This window comes from Salvelinus namaycush, chromosome 18, assembly GCF_016432855.1.
Source record: "Salvelinus namaycush isolate Seneca chromosome 18, SaNama_1.0, whole genome shotgun sequence".
Classification (NCBI taxonomy): Eukaryota; Metazoa; Chordata; class Actinopteri; order Salmoniformes; family Salmonidae; genus Salvelinus; species Salvelinus namaycush.
This window is the reverse complement of record NC_052324.1, coordinates 33,156,998-33,170,926: the sequence shown is the minus strand read 5'-3', so window position 1 is coordinate 33,170,926 and position 13,929 is coordinate 33,156,998. Positions and strand designations below refer to the sequence as shown.

The window sequence follows — 13,929 nt, the reverse complement described above, 5'->3', positions numbered from 1 at the left end:
TCACACAGAATTACATAAGCACACACACAGGATAGATTATATGTTGAACTGATTACTAACATAATACAATGAAAAGTACCTAGTGGACTAACCCGATATGACAGCTTCTTAAACAATAGAGAGGGGGTGGGGACAGATAAAGAGCGGGAAAGAAATCATACATACAGTTGGAAACCTATGCTCATGAGAATGTGAACACTTTGCACATGAACGACCGCTCATTCAAAAATAATTGTAATGTATATATATACACTTGTATGTCTTTGTTGTCTGTTGAAACCACTCGATCCGTCTACAGCGAGTAGTTCGATGCAAGTCTCTGGTTGTTCACCAGAGGTCACAATGTCCTTAGTAGTTGTAGAAGGCTTTCTTTGTCTCTGAGTGTTCGTTAGACTGGATACATCAAAGGTACATACACGGTGGTCCTCGGTCGAGTTTACTAGGCTACCGGTATTTAAACAGCTGCAGACTGAATGTTCCGGTATATTCCCTATCCTCTTCACTCGCAAGTTCCAGAGGGTCCCACCATTTTCTGGTCTTGTAGTTTTAAACCATTTGTCACATATTCAGCTCATGCTGCACGTATGCTGGTCTGGTAGTTTTAAACCATTTTACACGCCAGTAGCAACCCGGCAATGTACTGGTCTAGTGGTTGACTATTCAGGGTACAGATAGAACCACTTTACACACCGGCAGCAACCCGGCATGTTTTGGTCTGATATGTTAATTCTTTAGGAGTCCTTTATAAGCACTCCTTTTGGCATAATGTCTGTGCTCACGTGGGTGTCGTTACTGACTGGGTAAAACTTAATTTGAAAAACAATTATCTCATTTAGAAGGCTAAAATCACATTTCATCTTCTCACAAATAGATTTATATTTAATCATATAAAGTTTTACAACATTTAGATGTAACTGACATATATATTGTGAAAACTCAAAGTTAATGTTTCTGTTATAATGTCTTTAATGATATCAGAAAACAATAAATTATCTGACATGATTGTTCTTTAAGTCCCTCCCGACCATTTCCCACATTCTTTGTGTTAGAAATATTGTTTATTATCCACTTTTGGATGTTGGGAGTTTTGGCGGGAAGAATCGATTTGTAACAAAATTGTTATTTCCCCTCAATTCTGCATGGCAAGGGAGAGAAAGTTCCTGCGAGGGGGGGGGGGGGGGGTCTTGGAACCTTTGATCTCCACCCAGGAGGGCAAGTCATGACACATCACCAGTAGGCCTAGTACATTTACCGTTAATTCCCATCATTTCTCATCTACAATGTTTGTTTGGTTATGATAACTTCTGTTAATGCATTCAATATACAGTATTATTATTATTATTATAACAGTCGTTTACCGTTCTCATTGTCGGAGTGGACACGTTTGTTGGTGGGGCTCACGACCTATGCTACACTTGTGAGAAACAAGTTTTGGTTTATTTCATTCTATTTACGAGTTTTGTAAATGTATTCCTTATATTCTGTTTGGAGCACTCCTGTCAATGTTGAGTCAGGGCACACACCTGATTACGCAGAAGTAGGCCTATAGACTACCGGGCCTGTGCGCAAATGAATAAATCTGCCCATTTGGGGATTTCTGATTCTTAACTCACCACCACTAATGAGCTGTGGAGCTTGGTAAAGTATTCTTTCTCCTCCTCAAACAGCAAGTAAACAAAGTCTGTCTTTATATCCATTGAGAATGACAATACGTCCTCAATGTATTTGAAAAATATTTCCAACTCGCTCCCTTTCGATAACCAACGAGCCTCAGTGTGAAAGGGAAAAATGTAATTCTCTGATCCAGTGGAAACTTAATCAAATACCTGGTTACTTCTTATCCCTTGCGCAAATACAGCCATGTCTGTCTAGAGCTCACCTGCTCAGGACACTCTGAGGGCCCAGAATAGTTTATACAATGTTGCAAGTTTGCTAGTGGATGCTGCTGGGCCTTATCCAGTTGATACAATGTTGCATGTTCGTAGCAGACAGGCTAGAGAGAGTAGAGAGATAAATGTATGGAGTAAAAAGTACATACTTTTCTTTAAGAATGTAGTGAAGTAAAAGTTGTCAAAAATATAAATAGTAAAGTACAGATACCCCAAAAATTACTTAATTAGTACTTTATAGTATTTTGATTTAAGTACTTTACACCACTGATAGAATATTTATTTATATCAGGATATTCTACCTGAAATGTTTTTATTGGTTGGCTTTATGTAGGCAATTTTTATCTAGTTGGCAAGAGAACAAAAACATGTTATTATAATTGATATAATTGCATAATGGCAGAATCTGCAAAGGCCAACAGGAGCGGGAGGAAGGGGTGGGTCGGGAACAGTTTTTTTTCTGGTTAGGCTATCTTGATCTCTGGCTCCCTTTTGAGTAATATGTGACTTAATTATTTATTCAAACAGTGCGCTTAAAGTATCAGACAAACTCAGTGCATTGTTGGTATGTGTACAGCCTACGGTATGTGTGAAGATAATGTATCTTGGGTGTAATTTTCAAATGTTGAGTCAAGGAGGGCTTTGATGCACAAGGCACATCTCTCTCCAGAATGCACTCTTTCCGCCAATTTGTGTGCATTCCTTGTTTCATAACTGCATTGTGTGAACTGTTTTCCCTTTGATTGTTAGTTTAATCGTCTATCAATTCACCATTACATATGTCGTGACGTGACTATCATTAATGTGTTGATGGTTATTTTATCAATTCAATTAACTAGGTTGAACTATTACGTGATTAAATTAATCCTGTTACAATTAAACTCATTAGCAATCTTGGGGCACCACAGAAGTTTGTTTAATGAGTTACCATTTCCCGAATTAACTCAAGAATATATCGGAATATCGTTATCATACCAGTCATTCATCAATCATTTATTACCTCATATCAGTCTCATTCTGAACGTCATTGATTTCAAATCTGCACGAACCCTAGTCTAAATGATGACTCAGCGATACACAAATTGGCGTAATTATTTATTTATTTACTAACTAACTGATCACACAGAATTACATAAGCACACACACAGGATAGATTATATGTTGAACTGATTACTAACATAATACAATGAAAAGTACCTAGTGGACTAACCCAATATGACAGCTTCTTAAACAATAGAGAGGGGGTGGGGACAGATAAAGAGCGGGAAAGAAATCATACATACAGTTGGAAACCTATGCTCATGAGAATGTGAACACTTTGCACATGAACGACCGCTCATTCAAAAATAATTGTAATGTATATATATACACTTGTATGTCTTTGTTGTCTGTTGAAACCACTCGATCCGTCTACAGCGAGTAGTTCGATGCAAGTCTCTGGTTGTTCACCAGAGGTCACAATGTCCTTAGTAGTTGTAGAAGGCTTTCTTTGTCTCTGAGTGTTCGTTAGACTGGATACATCAAAGGTACATACACGGTGGTCCTCGGTCGAGTTTACTAGGCTACCGGTATTTAAACAGCTGCAGACTGAATGTTCCGGTATATTCCCTATCCTCTTCACTCGCAAGTTCCAGAGGGTCCCACCATTTTCTGGTCTTGTAGTTTTAAACCATTTGTCACATATTCAGCTCATGCTGCACGTATGCTGGTCTGGTAGTTTTAAACCATTTTACACGCCAGTAGCAACCCGGCAATGTACTGGTCTAGTGGTTGACTATTCAGGGTACAGATAGAACCACTTTACACACCGGCAGCAACCCGGCATGTTTTGGTCTGATATGTTAATTCTTTAGGAGTCCTTTATAAGCACTCCTTTTGGCATAATGTCTGTGCTCACGTGGGTGTCGTTACTGACTGGGTAAAACTTAATTTGAAAAACAATTATCTCATTTAGAAGGCTAAAATCACATTTCATCTTCTCACAAATAGATTTATATTTAATCATATAAAGTTTTACAACATTTAGATGTAACTGACATATATATTGTGAAAACTCAAAGTTAATGTTTCTGTTATAATGTCTTTAATGATATCAGAAAACAATAAATTATCTGACATGATTGTTCTTTAAGTCCCTCCCGACCATTTCCCACATTCTTTGTGTTAGAAATATTGTTTATTATCCACTTTTGGATGTTGGGAGTTTTGGCGGGAAGAATCGATTTGTAACAAAATTGTTATTTCCCCTCAATTCTGCATGGCAAGGGAGAGAAAGTTCCTGCGAGGGGGGGGTCTTGGAACCTTTGATCTCCACCCAGGAGGGCAAGTCATGACACATCACCAGTAGGCCTAGTACATTTACCGTTAATTCCCATCATTTCTCATCTACAATGTTTGTTTGGTTATGATAACTTCTGTTAATGCATTCAATATACAGTATTATTATTATTATTATAACAGTCGTTTACCGTTCTCATTGTCGGAGTGGACACGTTTGTTGGTGGGGCTCACGACCTATGCTACACTTGTGAGAAACAAGTTTTGGTTTATTTCATTCTATTTACGAGTTTTGTAAATGTATTCCTTATATTCTGTTTGGAGCACTCCTGTCAATGTTGAGTCAGGGCGCACACCTGATTACGCAGAAGTAGGCCTATAGACTACCGGGCCTGTGCGCAAATGAATAAATCTGCCCATTTGGGGATTTCTGATTCTTAACTCACCACCACTAATGAGCTGTGGAGCTTGGTAAAGTATTCTTTCTCCTCCTCAAACAGCAAGTAAACAAAGTCTGTCTTTATATCCATTGAGAATGACAATACGTCCTCAATGTATTTGAAAAATATTTCCAACTCGCTCCCTTTCGATAACCAACGAGCCTCAGTGTGAAAGGGAAAAATGTAATTCTCTGATCCAGTGGAAACTTAATCAAATACCTGGTTACTTCTTATCCCTTGCGCAAATACAGCCATGTCTGTCTAGAGCTCACCTGCTCAGGACACTCTGAGGGCCCAGAATAGTTTATACAATGTTGCAAGTTTGCTAGTGGATGCTGCTGGGCCTTATCCAGTTGATACAATGTTGCATGTTCGTAGCAGACAGGCTAGAGAGAGTAGAGAGATAAATGTATGGAGTAAAAAGTACATACTTTTCTTTAAGAATGTAGTGAAGTAAAAGTTGTCAAAAATATAAATAGTAAAGTACAGATACCCCAAAAATTACTTAATTAGTACTTTATAGTATTTTGATTTAAGTACTTTACACCACTGATAGAATATTTATTTATATCAGGATATTCTACCTGAAATGTTTTTATTGGTTGGCTTTATGTAGGCAATTTTTATCTAGTTGGCAAGAGAACAAAAACATGTTATTATAATTGATATAATTGCATAATGGCAGAATCTGCAAAGGCCAACAGGAGCGGGAGGAAGGGGTGGGTCGGGAACAGTTTTTTTTCTGGTTAGGCTATCTTGATCTCTGGCTCCCTTTTGAGTAATATGTGACTTAATTATTTATTCAAACAGTGCGCTTAAAGTATCAGACAAGCTCAGTGCATTGTTGGTATGTCTACAGTGCATTCAAAAAGTATTCAGACCCCTTGACTTTTTCCACATATTGTTACGTTACAGCCTTATTCTAAAATTGATTAAATGTTTTTTCCCTCATCAATCAACACACAATAACCCATGCCCCCTTTAACAAACCATCTCCTTTTTTTCTGCCATTTTTAACCGACTCAAGCTTACCCTCTTCCTCTCTGTCTCTCTTCTACCCTCCATTCCTCCTCTGTATTTATTCCAAGCATACATATACTTATGATAATACTGCACTTCTCCTGACATACATCTTGTTCTTGCCTTCTCAAGGGATGTCATTTAACCGGCTGTCACAATCTCTGTACAATCTGCACAAACCCCTCGGGATGTAGCACTCAACAGTGCATCCCACTTGTAAAGCAGCTGTTTCGTCTTGATGTTCTTATTTATCAATAGCTACCGCGACACTTTTCCATTTCGACAGTTGCTATCCATTGGAGTGCTGCGATTTAGATTATCACAATTCTGGGGCGGGGCTTAGCGAAGGGTCAATTGGAGGCTGCATTTTATGCATTTCTATAATGATATTCAATAGGCTACATCTGTCGGTACAAACTTAGGATGTCAGTTACATTTTTATTGTGCTCTTACCCTATTCAAATTTACACAAGGTCAAACAAGATAAGGTGAAATCCTCTGTGTGGGGGTTTTAGATGATCCTCTCTTAATTTCCCTTTCCCCCTCTTGCTCCTCCTACTGTCCTAGGACCTGTGGATCCCCTACTTCAACGGATATCACTGCTTCATCCATGAGGGTTCACACTGACGGTCTGTCTGGCTTTACTCTCTGTCTATGTCCCTATGTAGTATACTACTTTTGACCAGGTCCCTTAGGGTTCTGGTTAAAAGTAGTTCACTATCAAATCTTATTTTATTTGTCACATGCGCCGAATACAACAGGTGTAGGTAGACCTTACCGTAAAATGCTTACTTACAAGCCCTTAACCAACAATGCAGTTCTAAGAAAATAGAGTTAAGAAAATATTTACTAAATAAACTAAAGTATAGTGAATAAGATATAATTTGATGCGTGCCCTGGTCAAAAGTAGTGCACTATATAGGGAATAGGGTGCCATTTGGGACATATCATCTAGCTCTTTGACTCTCTAGAAGTATTAAACCTCAGCATTCCCTCCTCCTGTAGGTTCCCTGTGGAGGTATGTGCGTGCCAGCATGTCACTGTCTGGGTACATGCCTCCCCTCTGTGACCCCAAAGATGGACACTTACTCATGGACAGTGGCTACATCAATAACCTACCTGGTCAGTTTTCATATGACCATGTCTCAAATGACTATAAAACATGAAATTAAAAGTCAGCATACTTGTAATACTGTACAAGTTAGAGACATTAACTTGTATGTGATGTACAGTACACAGTAGATGCCATGGTTATTGGTCAGTCTTTACTTCTGTCTCGCTCTCTGTATATAGCTGACGTAGCTCGCTCCATGGGGGCCAAAGTAGTGATTGCCATCGACATGGGCAGCCAGGACGAGACTAACCTCACCAACTACGGCGACTCGCTGTCTGGCTGGTGGCTGCTATGGAAACGCTTCAATCCCCTGTCAGAGAAAGTCCAGGTGAGTAAGGGGGCTGCTAGATAGCCCAGTATACTTCAGGGTTATTTAGTTGACAATGAGTAATCTCTCGGTTGTTGATCACAACAGATCTATCTAGACTGTTTTGAGTGCTCCCTCCTGTTTACCAGGTATTAGTCAGTTTTTGGACATTTTTCTGGGTAAGCCCTGTAATTGGATTCCTGTCATTGTTGTTTGGAGACCCCTGCTACTTTCCTTTGCTTGCGTAAGCGTGGAGGCCTACCTGCACTCCCATGTATTTGTGTGCTCTAATTCACTATAAAGATCCTGAACATGGCTGAGATCCAGACCAGGTTGGCCTATGTCTGCTGCGTTCGTCAGCTGGAGTTGGTTAAAGACAGCGAGTACTGCGAGTGCATCCGGCCGCCCATCGATCACTATGGCACCTTGGAGATTGGCAAGTTCGACGAGATCGCTGTGATTAGCCCTGTTTCTCACTGGCGGCATCCCAAATGGCACCCTATTCCCTATATAGTGCACTGCTTTTGACCAGAGCCCATAAAGTAGTGCACTATGTAGAGAATAGGGTGCCATTTGGGACATAGACACCTTAGCTGTGTCATCATGATCTCACCTAATCCCCCTTTCTCTGTCTCTGTCTCAGGAGGTGGGCTACCAGCACGATAAGACAATGTTTGACATGTGGAGTTGTGGATAAGATGATGAAAGACAGACATCAAGAGGAATTTCACAAGACCAAGAGCTGCAATGTGAGTTAGCAAGTTACACAGACAGCTTCCTAACTGCACCACATCTAGTTTCTATTTCAGATGTGTTGCACCAGCTTTTCCAACCCTTACTCCGACCCTTGCGCACCTCTGGCTCATGTTGTTTTGATATGGTTTTTACTGTCATTTCTGACTGATTGCTTCCAACACTCGCTGTTAGGAACCTGTTATGAACTGGAGTGTAGCAGTTTTCTCATTTACAGTAGCAACGGTCATCAAAATTGTTAAAAGATTTTGAAAACAATTCTAATAAATGCAACAGTTGGACAATGGATGTAGATTCTCCAAACTTTTTGAATTTTTATAATCCATCAGGTATTGACAAACATTGTGTTGGCACAGACAAATAATGAATGGAGTTCAGGGATTTTGGTGGGAATTCAGGTATTACATTTGTCAAATTTCACTTTTTTTCTTAGAATCCACTCACATATAAATTGTCTTATTGTATCAGGTATTTTTTTTAAATATTGTGGGTTAAAATAAAGAAAATTATATGTACCTAATTTGCATGAATAAACAGGCTGTATTTACACATATTAATACATTAACATAAAGAAGTGGAACAGGGCTGCAACCACCATATCACTATAATCGTTGCTAATTTATAGTCGCCAATAAATGTTCCTTTGGACTTCTTTGACTTAGCCTAGGTCCCAGCCTGTTTCTGCTCTCTTGCCAATTCCCTATTGAATTGTCATGCCAATTGTTTGCCGTGACAAGGAGTTGGTAAGATGGCAGAAACAGATTTGAGACCAGGCTATTATTGACTGCCTTTTGTGATCCTCGGTCTGTGTGTCTCTCAGGTGGTCACATGTCCCAATGCCTCCTTCACTGACCTGGCAGAGATTGTCTCTCGAATTGAGCCTGTCAAACCAGTCCTGGTGAGAGGGACGGACACACACACACCTAATGTACCTTTCTGATTCCTGTGTTTTTCGCTCTCCGTCCCTCAGAGTTATCAGACGATTACCAGATGGACTATGATGATTACCAGACGGACTATGATGAGGAGGCCAGAGAAAGTGCTCTCTCTGACTTTGACATGTCTAATCCCAACAGTGGAGTGGAACACACAGAGGGGGAGGAGACTGCAGAGTCTGACACAGTATGTACAAGTTTGAGTTCCAATTGGTCCCCTATTCCCATTCGGAATGCACACGTAGACCCACTGAAGCAGGATCCAGTATTACCTTTACTAAAGTTATGCTAACTACTAAATAAACAAAGAACCATGGAATTCTCAAGAAGAAAAAAATAAAGTCAAGAGATCAGTTTTACAAAAACATTGTTTTCCTTGTTTAATCTCCTACAACTACTCACCTCTTTTCATTCTGTTTCATGTTCTCTCCATCTTCCTATCGCAGGATGAAGAGATTCAGATCAGGGTCCGACATCACCAAACCAAACGACCACCAAACCGCTCAGACAGTGTTGATGATGCATAACATCCATCATATTCATGATGTACTGTTTCTCTGTCCGGTTGACAGTGGTCCTCAATGCCAGTCTAGACATTATTATTATTATGTTAGGATGTTTATCATTTTTCAGCTGTTATGTTAAGGTTAGGTTGTATTATGATCAAGGTCATAACATTTACATTTCATTCATAATACTTTTGGTTACATGAAACTATATGAAGAGATGTTTTACAATGCAATGTTTTTTGCTGCCATGTGTGTCTTTCACATTCATGGTGGTAACAGAACAGCTCCTTTCTGATTCATCGATTGATAGTGATTGATTGTAGCCAGTACCAATAATTTATTAATGGAGCTGGAAGCCTGACCTGGGGGCAACTATGATAAAGGAAATATTAAATCTTATTAGATTGGGTTGCAAAACAATCTTATCATTCTTCTAGTATTAACATTATACATGGTATTGTTGTTTTACAGTGAATGTATTACTTTAATTATGTAGAATATGTATTGTTATTTACATTGTTAGAAAGGACACTGTTGAGTGCCATATTATCAGGGATTTGTGTGTGATACCTAACGGTAGTTGTATTTTTTTTCTCCTTCCCTTTCTTTAGATTACTTTTCCTTAGCAGAGTAGAACGTTTTAGTCAGGGTTATGGAACATCTGTAGTACACTACTAAGAATAAAAGGTGGAAGAGTAGCAGAAAATAGTTCATACTTTGATATGATTTTGCAAACACTATGGTTTTGTCCTTTATGATTTGAAAACTGATGATTTAACCCATAAGAGTCTAAGCCCAGTCTAAGGGAGGTTGTACTAAGCTATATGGAATTGTTTTAATGAGGTCATACCATCATTTAGCTATTCGATTTGGAATTATAAGACGCCTGGAAGTATAAAAAAATATATATAAACAAATAATTGTGGGCCTTACTGCTATTAGCCCATATAAACACATTGAATAACAGATTCACTACATGGAACAGATAGTACCCCAAAAAATGAAAAGGAAGTTTGTTCTGAAGTGTCTGTCCTATATCTGAGAGATATACAGTATTAGAAAGATGTCCAAAAAAAATGGAAAAAGTTTTCTATGCCTGTAACCCCTTATTTTTGTCACTAAACAGTCTTCATACAGTGCCATCCGAAAGTATTCAGACCCCTTGACTTTTCCCACATTTTGTTACCTTACAGGCTTATTATAAAATGGATGCAATTGTTTTTTCTCCCCTCATCAATCTACACACAATACCCCATAATGACAAAGCCAAAACAGGTTTAGACATTTTTGCTAATTTATAAAACACATAGGTATTCAGACCCTTTACTCAGTACTTTGTTGAAGCACCTTTGGCAGCGATTACAGTATTGAGTCTTCTTGGGTATTACGCTACAAGCTTGGCACACCTGTATTTGGGGAGCCTCTCATGCTCTGTCAGGTTAGATGGGGAGTGCTGCTGCACAGCTATTTTTATGTCTCCAGAGATGTTCGTTTGGGTTCAAGTCTGGGCTCTGGCTGGGCCACTCAAGGACATTCAGAGACTTGTCCCGAAGCCACTCCTGCGTTGTCCTGTTGGAAGGTGAACCTTCGCCCCAGCCTGAGGTCCTGAGCGCTCTGGAGCAGGTTTTCATCAAGGATCTCTCTACTTTGCTTTGCCTCAATCCTGACTAGTCTCCCAGTCCCTGCAGCTGTAAAACATCTCCACAGCATGATGCTGCCACCACCATGCATCACAGTAGAGATGGTGCCTGGTTTCCTCCAGATGTGAGGCTTGGCATTCAAGCCAAAGAGTTCAATCTTGGTTTTATCAGAACCAGGGAACCAGTCAGGCATTAAGTGCTCAAACCACCTGGTTTATAATTAAGCAATAAGGCCCAAGGAGGTGTGGTTTGTGGCCAATATACCACGGCTAATGGCTGTTCTTATGTACGACGCAACACGGAGTGCCTGGATACAGCCATTAGCCGTGGTATATTGACCATATACCACTAACCCCTGAGGTACCTTATTGCTATTATTAACTGGTTACTAAGGAAATTAGGGCTCCCGAGTGGCGTAGATGTCTAAGGCACTGCATCTCACTGCTAGAGGCGTCACTACAGACCTTGTTTCGATTCCAGGCTGTATCACAACCGGCCGTGATTGGGAGTCACATAGGGTGGTCCACAATTGGCCCAGCGTCGTTGGGGTTAGGCCTCATTGTAAATAAGAATGTGTTCTAAACTTACTTGCCTAGAAGGTTAATAAAAAAATATATATAATAAATTGCACTGATTTATGTTAATCAATAATAGCATAGCATTTGATGATACAGTTTACATAGCTTTGTAAACTCAACTCCGTCCAGAGATCTAAACCAGAGCTACTGTTTACATTACATTAGCCCAGGGGTTCTTCAACTTTTTTAGCTCGAGACCCATTGGGCTGCCCCAAATCGTCCTCCAATGACACAAATGAATAAGTGTACTTTCGTAAATTGTTTCCAGTGTGTCAGAGTGGTTTTTGGGTTGTTCGTAAATTCAAAGTGTTGTCAGATTGTCTGTTCGTAAATTCGAAGCGTTCGGCAGGTTGATCAGAGCGTTCTGACCTCACAATGGCAGTGTAGCACCCAAACTATCGAAACGTTGGCTACTAGCTACTTCCAGACACAAATGCGAGAACACCTCACTGACCATTTTCCTCGCCCTAGCAGAGCTGGTTTGGATGTTTTCATGTTATCTAGAGCGACTGTAAATGTGTTGCTGGCAACAATTGAATTACGTTTTTTTTGCCCACGTTTACTGCGCGTTTGTAAATGCATTAGTTATTCTGCGCCCTGGCACTCAGACGAGAGTGCTCTGAAATCGGAGTAGATAGTGAATTTACGAACGCACCTAATGTGGCTGCCTCACGTGCCTGTTATCAAACACGTATTTATGTTTTATTATGACATCTCAATAGAATGATATAGATCACTACAGGATATTGTCATACGCGTGGCAGAAACCTATTGAAAAGCGACGATAAAACACAAATGTCGTACAGCAAAAGACAGGGCAGTATGCAGTCAGCGGATACAGAGCAGCCAACGATGCTGACTCTGCAAGAACAGCGACTCCGCATACAACAATTAGGTAAAAGTTATTTGTCCACGGGTAGACCTATTTCCGAGGGATAATACATGCACGTTTAGTGTAAACATTCAAAAGATAACTAAGTGAAGTTCTAAACCACTGCCTAGATAGATATCGAAGCCACACCTTGACACAATTATTGATTCCGTGTTTTCCATGAGGTCGCATCGGCAAAGAGCTCCTGTACATTTTGTAAATATTTCTATAACTAATACATTTTGGGCATTTTTCCTCCGCAAACATTGTTTTAAAAATCTACATATATAGCGAATTAATATCAGAATCCACCATGGAGTTTCAAAACTGAAGTTGGCAAGCTAGCTAATGTGTTAGCTGGCAATTGTTTTCATTTGAATGCCAGCCATCTGTCCGGAGGTTTAGGATGGAGAAAAGCCCGAAAGCAAGACGGCTGATGTATTCACTGTAGTAAGGACTAAGTAACAAGGCTACTATTGAATTGTTAATGAAATGTGCCGTGCTTTTTGGCGTAGCCCCACCCAAGTGTGTGCTTAATTTTGGTAGTAGTGAAGCCTAGCTAGTTTGTTACACCTACAACGGAGTCCATGAACTGCCGTTGCTGAGCTCAAACTTCCATCAGTCCTACTATATGGAGACGCCAAACAGACGACGAGGCACCTTAATGGCTGCCTGCCCCCGACTTGCTCCAGAGACCATTGCGCTCCCCCTTTGACCAACTTCCGATGTTGCATGATCACAACTCATGAACTTTCCGACGGTCTCATTAGCCTAAATAATGCAGCCGGCAATACAATCGTATCCCCGTGGACCGGTTCATACCAAAAGCCTCCATACATGCTGCAAAAGCATCGTTTTTCATCCATAACTAGATTTAATGGCGGGAAAATAGCAATACTTTCTTTAGAAAAACACAATTTTCCACAACAATGCTAATGCTACTTCCTGATGACTTGCACCCTTGCATTCAGCCAGGAGTAAACAACAGACTGCTGCAACTGTATTGGCTGAACGCAACATGGGACAAGCGTTCCTAGGCATGAGCTACTTTAGCATGGTGGTGGGAAAAATGGTTTCATAAAGAAAGTACACATATTTCCGTTTTTTCCCTCGCCATCTCGCCATTAAATTGACTTAAAGAGGAAGTCAACGTCTTTACTGACTGTATAGAGAATGTTTTATGTACGAACCGGTCCACGGATGATATAGTGTATGTGTTTTTTTCATGCTGCATACGATGCGATGCGTTTGGACGCAGATGAAAACGACTCAATATCACCATCTGCCGGTCTTTGAGCTGTTCTGTTATGACCATCCATCTCATGAATTATGTTTTCTAAATTGCTTGTCTTTTTAGTGTTGCTTTAAAGTGCTTTGATATTCTTTATGTAATGAATAGCGCTATAAAAGTTGAATAAATTATTCTTAAAATACTCTTATTGCTAAATATATGACAGGCTACATAAAATTTACTATTTTTTTTATTTAACCTTTATTTAACCAGGTAGGCTAGTTGAGAACAAGTTCCCATTTGCAACTTTGACCTGGCCAAGATAAAGCAAAGCAGTTGGACACATACAACAACACAGAGTTACA

General features: G+C 39.9%; 1 pseudogene; it reads left to right on the top strand.

Moving 5' to 3' along the window:
* Positions 1-13,929, top strand: part of LOC120062918 — a 40,374-nt pseudogene that overhangs the window by 14,488 nt on the left and 11,957 nt on the right.